The sequence below is a fragment of the Cervus canadensis genome, chromosome 10, assembly GCF_019320065.1.
Source record: "Cervus canadensis isolate Bull #8, Minnesota chromosome 10, ASM1932006v1, whole genome shotgun sequence".
Classification (NCBI taxonomy): domain Eukaryota; kingdom Metazoa; phylum Chordata; class Mammalia; order Artiodactyla; family Cervidae; genus Cervus; species Cervus canadensis.
Window position 1 is genome coordinate 81710989 of NC_057395.1, and position 9394 is coordinate 81720382.

Sequence of the window (9394 nt, forward strand, 5' to 3'; positions counted from 1 at the left end):
AGAACTTTAATTGTTGAACAAAACAAGCCTTTAATACTGGTCACACCATTCAGGTGTCCTGGTCCAACATCAAGGTTGTAAACACTGTTGTTAATATGAACTCTAAAATAGGACTGTGCTATTATCCCTAGGGTTACTTGTCCCATTGATCAATTTCTCGGATCAATAAGTGATAATTTGATTTGACTGGGTGGTCTTGGCTTTAAAAGTCACTTGGGGGATCTTTAGTTCTCCAAGGTCACCCCAATGAAAATCATTAGCTCATTAAAAGTTCTGTTATCCCTTGGTTTAACTTTATTTGGGGGGCTAATTTATTGAAGTTCCATAGGGTCTTCTCGTCTCATTGGTTTTTTTCCCCTGACTTCATGGGAAGGGCAGTTTCACTGATGAGAAGTAAGTGTAAAACCCTTGTGCGGCCATTTATACAAGTCCTTATTTAGAGAACCAATGATTAGGCTGCATTTGCACGGTCAGGACACCACAGCTGTTTAACGATGTCACTGGGCACGCAGTGCCTCTAATACTAGTGATGACAGAGATGATGTTTTTGGTAAACAGGAGGGTTTATGTTTGCCGAGTTCTTTTACCTCTTTTCATCTTTGCTTGAGTAAATGCCTCTCTCTGTTGGGTTAACAGTGCAATTAATAATCTAATATTAGTTTATTTTTATTTACTCTTCACCATCAAGGAATAATACTAGTTGCTGACACAAAGTTGTGCAAGGAGTCTTAGGGAGTTTTATTGTTTTCCTTTTCAGGTTTACAAGACCGGAAGCATGGATATACTACGAAGACGTCTCTTCATTTTAGATTATTTTAGATAATGCTAGTTACTGGCATTGATAGTAGGATAAGGAAAAACATATAATAGATGCTAGTTGTCCAGTGATGATAAAGGGATGTTCTACTGGTTGTCCTCCAATTCATGCGAGTGTTAAGAGGTTCACTACCAGAATTCAGAACAGGCACTGGCTGAATGTTGAGAATGTCATGCTTTGTTGTTTGCATGTATGAAGTAATGGCATTAATACTAAGATTAGGATAGAAAAGATTCAGGCTAAAATTCTGCCTAGTTTGCTAGGGCTTGATCGTAGGACTGCATATGTGAATAAGAAGTATCATTCTTGCTTGATGTGTGAAGGTGTGTTGAGAGGTTTGCCGGGGTGTGGCTATCTGGGTCTCCTAGTAGGTCAGGTGAAAATAGGACTAGTATTTTTAACCCCAGAACTAGTAGCAAGGCACCCAAGATGTCTTTAAATGTATAATATAGATGAAATGGGATCTTGTCTATATCAGATGAAATTCCGACTGAGTTATTTGATCCTGTTTCATGGAGAGATAGTAAGTGGAGTATAGTAAGTGCTGCAATAAATGAGCTTGTAGAGAAGGGGAACCAACCATGTTACTAGTTGGTCATAATTAATTGTTATTACAGAAATTACTTGTGGAAATTTACATTATGCTGATGAGTAAGGTGATAAGGAAAGAGGAAATACAGTGTGATTAGCCCCTTTTGATCTGATAGTAATATAGACATTTTTATTTGAATAAGGGATGTGCTTTTGGCAAAATATCCTCTCCTCAGATTTAGTCTAGAAGGGGGATGCTGACTTTTGGCTGGTTAAGTTTAAATAAGGGGTCAGGCAGTGTATGATAGTGGGAAAGTATCCTTGAATACATTTGAATAGCTGAACTTCAGGTTTCGTGTTACTGATAGTTTTGAGTGCCACGATGAAGCCTAGAACATTCAGGGCCAGGGCAGTTCTTTTGAGGTAGTAAGGTATGGTTATTTGTGGAATTGTTGTTGGGGGAATATTGTTGGAGATAATAAAGCCAGCAAAAATACTTCCAACTAGTAGGCATTTAATTGATGAGGAGGGGGTTGTTCTTGTTAATGATAATCAGAGTAGAAAATTGAGGCCGTCCTAGTAGCATGAAGAAGATAGTGAGGATGCTGGAGACGGCTGTGAGTGAGGTGGCAGTTTGTGCAGGGGATCAGGCATTGGTATAAGGCATATTCACAGTTTCAATATTTAGGTCTTTAGAGTAGAATCCAGTGAGGAAAGGCATTCCTGTCAATGCTAAGCTGCCAATGATAAGTGCAGTTGTAGTAAAAGGCATAGCTTTAAACAGGCCTCCTATTTTTTGAATATCTTGTTCATCATTTAGGTTGTGAATAATCTGGGTTACATAAATAGAATGGCCTTGAAAAAGGCAAGAGCATTGTTTTGGAGAAAGAGGAGTGCTGGGTAGAGTTGGTTGATGCCAATTGTTACTATACTGAGGCCTAATTGGTTGGAGGTGGAGAAAGCATTGGTTTATTTTGATATCATTCTCGGTAATGGCACATATTGCTATAAATGTTGTGATAGCCCCTAGGCATAATGTAACCGATGGGGTACATTTATAGCTTTCTGTCAGAGGCTAGAGGTGGATGAGTAGGAACATATCTGCTACTACTATTGTGCTTGAGTGGAGTAGGGCTGAGACTGATGTGGGCCCTCTATTGCTGAGGGTAATTGTGGGTGTAGCCCAAATTGGCAAATTTTCCCATTGCAGCTAATACTAAAACTAATATAGGCAAATTTGAATTAAGTTGAGCAAGAGAGTTCCAGAAAAACATCTATTTCTGCTTTATTGACTATACCAAAGCCTTTGACTGTGTGGATCACAATAAACTGTGAACAATTCTGAAAGAGATGGGAATACCAAACCACCTTACCTGCCTGTTGAGAAACCTGTATGCAGGTCAGGATGCAACTGTTAAAAGTGGACTTCGAACAACAGACTGGTTCCAAATAGGAAAAGAGGAATGTCAAGGCTGTATATTGTCACCCTGCTTATTTAACTTATATGCAGAGTACATCATGAGAAATGCTGGGCTGGAAGAAGTACAAACTGGAATCAAGATTACCGGGAGAAACATCAATAACCTCAGATATGCAGATGACACCACCTTTATGGCAGAAAGTGAAGTAGAACTAAAGAGCGTGTTGATGAAAATGAAAGAGGAGAGTGAACAAGTTGGCTTAAAACTCAACATTCAGAAAACTAAGATCATGCCATCTGGTCCTATCACTTCATGGCAAATAGTTGGGGAAACAGTGGAAACAGGGCTCCAAAATCACTGCAGATGGTGATTGCAGCCATGAAATTAAGAGATGCTTGCTCCTTGGAAGGAAAGTTATGGGCAACCAAGACAGCATATTAAAAAGCAGAGACATTACATTGCCAACAAAGGTCCGTCTAGACAAGGCTATGGTTTTTTCAGCAGTCATGTGTGGATGTGAGAGTTGGACTATAAAGAAAGCTGAGCACTGAAGAATTGATGCTTTTGAACTGTGGTGTTGGAGAAGACTCTTGAGAGTCCCTTGGACTGCAAGGAGATCCAACCATTCCATCCTGAAGGAAGTAAGCACTGGGTGTTCATTTGAAGGACTGATGTTGAAGCTTAAACTCCAATCCTTTGGCCACCTGATGGGAAGAGCTGACTCATTGGTAAAGACCCTGATGCTGGGAGGGATTGGGGGCAGGAGGAGAAGGGGACGGCAAAGGATGAGATGGTTGGATGGCATCACCAACTCAATGGACATGAGGTTGAGTAAACTCTGGGAGGTGGTGATGGACGACGAGGCCTGGCGTGCTGAGGTTTTGGGGTCGCAAAAAGTTGGACACGACTGAGCAACTGAACTGAACTGAGGATAAAAATTAGTTGTAAGTGTCATGCACTGAAGTTAAATAAGAATCATGCTGTTGTTTTAATAAAACCTGTATCAGCCTAGGGTTTGGAGAAGGCAATGGCACCCCACTCTAGTACTCTTGCCTGGAAAATCCCATGAATGGAGGAGCCTGGTAGGCTGTGGTCCATGGGGTCGCGAAGAATCAGACACGACGGAGTGACTTCACTTTCACTTTTCTCTTTCACGCATTGGAGAAGGAAATGGCAACCCACTCCAGTGTAGTTGCCCGAAGAATCCCAGGGACGGAGGAGCCTGGTGGGCTGCCGTCTATGGGGTTGCACAGAGTCGGACACGACTGAAGCGACTTAGCAGCAGCAGCAGCAGCACGGGGTTATACGAAACAGGTCCACACACCCCCGGCCCCGCTTTCTCATATCCACGCCCCGTGCCCTGCATCCCCACATCCACGCAGCGCAAGCCAGCAGTCTGCCTCCTCTTTCCAGTCAGTCATTGGGCTTCGCTGAGGTGTTTTGGCCCTGGGGAAGGAAATGGCAACCCACTCCAGGATTCTTGCCTGGAAAATCCCATGGACTGGGGGGCCTGGTGGGCTACAGTCCTTGGGGTCGCAAAGACGCAGACACAGCTGAGTGACTGAGGAGTTATACAAAATTGTCTGTAGTGCCGCTGTGTTTGCATCTGCCATCCACACCATCATCCAATGAGCAGGAAGGACATAATCCCTGCTCCTTCTCAGCCAGTGAGTAATTGGAAGAGATTATTAGTGGTAACAAGAATTAGTATTGTAACAAGGAAAAGGAGTGTTTGAAGAATCAGTTCATGTTGGGGTCTGAGTGAATGGATCATATTGAGAAGTCTATAATTGATCATGTGACAAATAGGGCCACCAGCACACATTATTGAGAAATAATCTATTTTAGAACTGAATGATAGATTATGGGTTTGTAGTGTGATTCAGTGCCAGTTTGAGATAATTATCACTTGGCCTGTATATGTGAATATTATTGTTGGAACTAAACTAATGGTGAAGGCATATGAGATAATCTTACATATAGAAGGTATGTGGTGGTCTTATAAGTGTTAGTGCTTGTTTTTATGATGGATGATATAAATAGTGAGGCTAGAGTGAAAGAGGAAATTTAATTTATTATTTTTATTTGGAGTTGCACCAATTATTTGATTCCTAACACCAATGGATAAAAGTTTGAAAAAGCCATGCTGTTAGTCATGGGAATATAGAATCAGCAATTCTTATATACTTCTATTGTAAATAAGAAGGTATTGTCTTCTCTTACTAGATTCACAATCAAGTGTTTTTTTCTAAACTATATATACAGTATAGGGGGCCTAGAATGATTTTTGGGTTTAAGGATAAGAGTAGAAGAGGTAGGATGGGTAATGATATGAGAGCATTTTCTCATGTAAAAGATGGAGAGATACTGTTTATGTGGTGTGTGTATTTGCCTCACTGTGTTGTAATGAGTATATATAAAGAGTATAGGGCAACAATTACTATATGAATTCCTATTCAAATAACTGCAATGTTTGATCACGAGAAGGATATTGCTACAGATAGCTCTCCAATCAAGTTAATAGTTGGGGGTAGAGCTAGGTTTGTTTAACTTGCTGGTAATCATCAGGTTGCTATTAGTAGGAGTATTTGTAGGCTTTAGGCTAGGATTATTGTTTGGCGGTGGACCTGGTAATTTGAATTTGCCAGGCAGAACAATACAGAGGATGTAAGACTATGGGCAATTATTAGGGCTGTGGCTCCTATACCACTTCAAGGTGTGTGGGTAAGGATGGCAAAGTGCTATGTGGCTGACAGAAGAGTATGCAGTGAGTGATTTTAGGTCTGTCTGGCATAAGCAAATGGAGCTGGGTATAATTATGCCTCATAAAGAAAATAGAATGAGTGGATACCCTATGAAGTCTGTTGGTGGGTTTCAAATTATTGTAATTCGAAATTCGTAGTATACCATAGCATCCAAAGTTTAGTAGTGCTGGCAGCATAGCCAGAACTATGAAGCCTGCAATAGGGGCCTCTTCATGTGCTTTAGGTAGTCAAAGGTGGAGGCCATAAGATGGTGTTTTTACTATAAAGGCAACTATGCATACTAACCCTATGAAACCGTTGGATCAAGAGTTGGATACTGATTGGGCTCAGCACTAGAATATTTTAAGGTCCTACTGTATTTTGAATGTAGACAAGTATTCCTAAGAGGGCCAGAGACCTTACTAGGGTATAAAATAAATAGAGACCTGCATTAACATGTTCTGCTTGATTTCCTCTTTGGGTAATGATAATGAGTGTTGAAACTAGTGTTTCTCCAAATAGAATATATAAAAGAACTATTTTTATGGCAGTAAATGTTATAATTAAAGTAATTATAGTATGACTAGCAGTGACAATATTTCTTTTTCTGGCAGAGATTCTTTTAATACTTGGTGTTGACTATTAGTATAAGGGGTCATAACCATGTAGTTAAAATCAGTGGTGGTGTCCATAGGGAGTGGGAGAAAACTAATGAGAAATTCAAGCTGTTATCATTGATTAAGGAGGAGTAAGCTTGTGAGTCTAATTAGTAGGCTATGCATGGTGGTGTTAATTCAGATTAACCTGGTGATCAGTTTAGTGGCATTGTTGCTGACCAAAATCTTGGCCTTCTCTGCCCGCTGAAGCTGAATTGAAGGACATGGAGACTGAGTCTAGAGGAAATATAAATCTGACTCCAATTCTCAGCTGGCAGAGAGGAGAACCCAGCAGGCTCATGCCTCAAGAGCTTTGCCTGCCCCCCTTGAGGAGTCTAGGGGCTCATAGAAGGAAGGGCTCACAGTCAGGAGGCAGTATGACAAACAAAGGGGATAGGACTTTGATTTCTTCCTCTTGCATTTATTCACGGTCGCATCAGTTCAGTTCAGTTGCTCAGTCATGTCTGACTGATGATGGGAAAAACTGAAGATGGGAGGAGAAGGGGACGACAGAGGATGATTTGGCTGGATGGCCTCACCAACTCAGTGGACGTGGGTTTGAGTAAACTCCAGGAGTTGGTGATGGACAGGGAGGTCTGGTGTGCTGCAGTCCATGGGGTCGTGAAGAGTCGGACACGACTGAGCGACTGAACTGAACTGAAACCACTCCAGTAGATTCTTCCAAGTGTGTAGCCCAGAGTGTTCTGCCTGAGGGAGTTGAGATCACACAGGAAAAACGTGTAACAGCTCACAGGGTGCTCAGGACTGTGGAACTGACAGCCTTTCCTGGGCAGCCACCACCCTGAGCAGCGATGAGAGCCTCGCCCTTCGTGGTCCCAGGGAGAAGGAAGCTGATCGGCCTGCAGGCCAGTCTAAGCCACTGCTGGGAGATCCCTGCCTGCCCTGACCACTGGAGCGGCCCAGGGGACCCACCCTCTCTGGCCCCACCAAGCCCCTGGTCCACACCCATGGGGAGAGTCCTTCCAGGCCGTCGTGACAGGAATCTTTGCTGGAAATCAGCAGAAAGGGCGTGAGGGCAGCCGGGACCTTCCTTCACCGAGGACATGGCATCACCAGGTACACTGAGGTTACCCAGGTGGCAGGGAGGCCGTTTCAGATGGTGGTATGTGGTGAAAAGGACACAGGACATGGGGAGGCAGGGGCTGACGGGCGGCGAGTCCAGAGCTAAGATGATCTCAGTGGGGACCCAGGTTCCCCCTCCTACTGTCTAGGAGCTATCAAACTGAAGCCACTTCTCATGGTGAACCTTGAGGAAACTCAGGAAAGAAAAGAATACCTGCTTTCCAGCAGCCATCAGACTGCAGCCACTCCCCACTGTGAGCCCTGAGGAAACTCAGGAAGGAGAAGACAGGATGCTGGTCCCAGGTGGTAAGGTGTGTATCAAAGGGGATGATTTCAGTGAGATGGCTGGTGCATCTTCCCACACATAGAAAAGTGCTAAATTCCTTAACTTTAGATTCTGCCCCCTGGTTTTGAAATCCTAAAAGATTTGTACTGTATAAAACAACTCTCAACACCTGTATTATAATATTATTATGTCTATACATATGAAGTAGAGACTTTCCAAAGAACAACAAAGACAAATCTCAACATTCAGCACACTGGCACCAGTGGTGGGCATTCCCCAAAAGATGCAACAAGTGGGGCAATTAGAACACTCATCACCCCTTTTCCCATAAGATTGTGGAATGGACGCTGACACTGGGAATTGTTACAGGGAAGAACAAAAACTGACTCCATGTTGAATGTTTTACTCTAACCTTTGCTTCCTGTTGGTCTGTTTGCTACAGGGATGCTGTCCATACATAATGGCCTGCCTCAGGAAACCCCGCCCCTCTGCCTCTGTCCTGGACCTGTCCACCTGTGGATGGCTACAGGAGGGAGAAAGTAACACATCTCCTCCCGAGACTGGCCATTCCAGGAGATATTTGCCAGATTAATGGCCTTTTTACTGTATTTCATCACCTCTCAGCTCTGTGTTCTATAAAAGACACTGGCATCCAGACCCTGACAAGATGGTTGCTTCAAGATATTAGTCTGCTATCTTCTCAGTCTGCTGGCTTTCCAAGTAAAGTCATATTCCTTGCCTCAGCACCTCGCCTCTGATTTATTGGCCTGTTGTGAGGCAAGCAGAGCGAGCTTGGACTTGGTAACAATCCCACATGTCTTGCAGTCAAAAAATCAAAACATAAAATGGAAGCAATATTGTAAGAGATTCAATAAAGACTCTGAAAATGGACCATATCAAAAAGATCTGAAACCAAAAACCAAAAGGAACTCAATGGTTGTCAGAAATATTTAAAAAGGTGTTAGTACCCCTCTTGCCCATACCCCCTGAAGCCACACTGGACAGTTAGGCCCTGTCCATTCAGGACACCCTCTCCAGAGCCCAGGTGGAGGTGCTCTGCCCCCACTGCCCACCTGGGTCTCGGGAGGTGGCAGGGACACAGCCTAGGGGGTCTCTTCTCTGGTCCAGGGGAGCGTCACACCAGCCACCCTGTCTCCCTGCCCATAATAAATAAAGAGTGTTGTCAGCACCTGGGTGAGTGATGCTGTGGGCACCTGGACTGCCTCGTCCTTGTGAGATTTCGTGTGAAGACAGCACAGACGGGGAACCAGCCAAGAGGGATCCGGGGAGCAGTGAACCCCTCTTCACAGGGACCCTGTGAGTCCCAAGACTCACTCTGCCCACCCTGTTCTGACTTTTGGGAACTGGCCTTTGTCATTCTCTGGGCAGGAGGTGGGAAGTACAACCCAGTCTCTCTTCCACCTCCTGAGACCCAGGTGGGCACCAGGGGAAGCAGCCCTCCACCTGGGGTCCAGAGAGGGTGTCCTGAATGCACAGGGCCTAACCGTTCAGTGAGGCCGGCCCTCGTCCACAGTGCACTGACCTGCTGCAGGGTCTCGGGTTCCCTGGCATCCAGCTCCCCCATCGCCAACCCCAGCTTGGTGCCTTGGGGGCCCCTCACTGGCGGGCACCCAGCAGGTGAAAGCTGCATGCCCAGTGAGAAGAAGGAGAAGCCGGTGGGGCAGGGGTCCAGCATGCAGTGTCCAAGGCCCCTCTGCTCCCCCAGGAACACCCAGCCCCGCCTGCCATGGGCTTTCTTCTCTTTAGTGTCTTTGTGGCTGATGTTGTCAAACACCTTCCTCTGGAAGAGAAGGCTCCATGACCGTGGAAGAGGTGGAGGTGAGGAGGAACTGTAG

General features: G+C 44.5%; 1 long non-coding RNA gene across 1 annotated transcript; it reads left to right on the forward strand.

The window, feature by feature from the left end:
- Window positions 1–6731: 6731 nt before the first annotated feature.
- LOC122448305 lies at window positions 6732–8268 on the forward strand. Its single transcript, XR_006271562.1, has 3 exons — window positions 6732–7246; window positions 7381–7563; window positions 7981–8268. It is a non-coding gene; the product is annotated as an uncharacterized LOC122448305 (long non-coding RNA).
- The last annotated feature ends 1126 nt before the right edge of the window (window positions 8269–9394 follow it).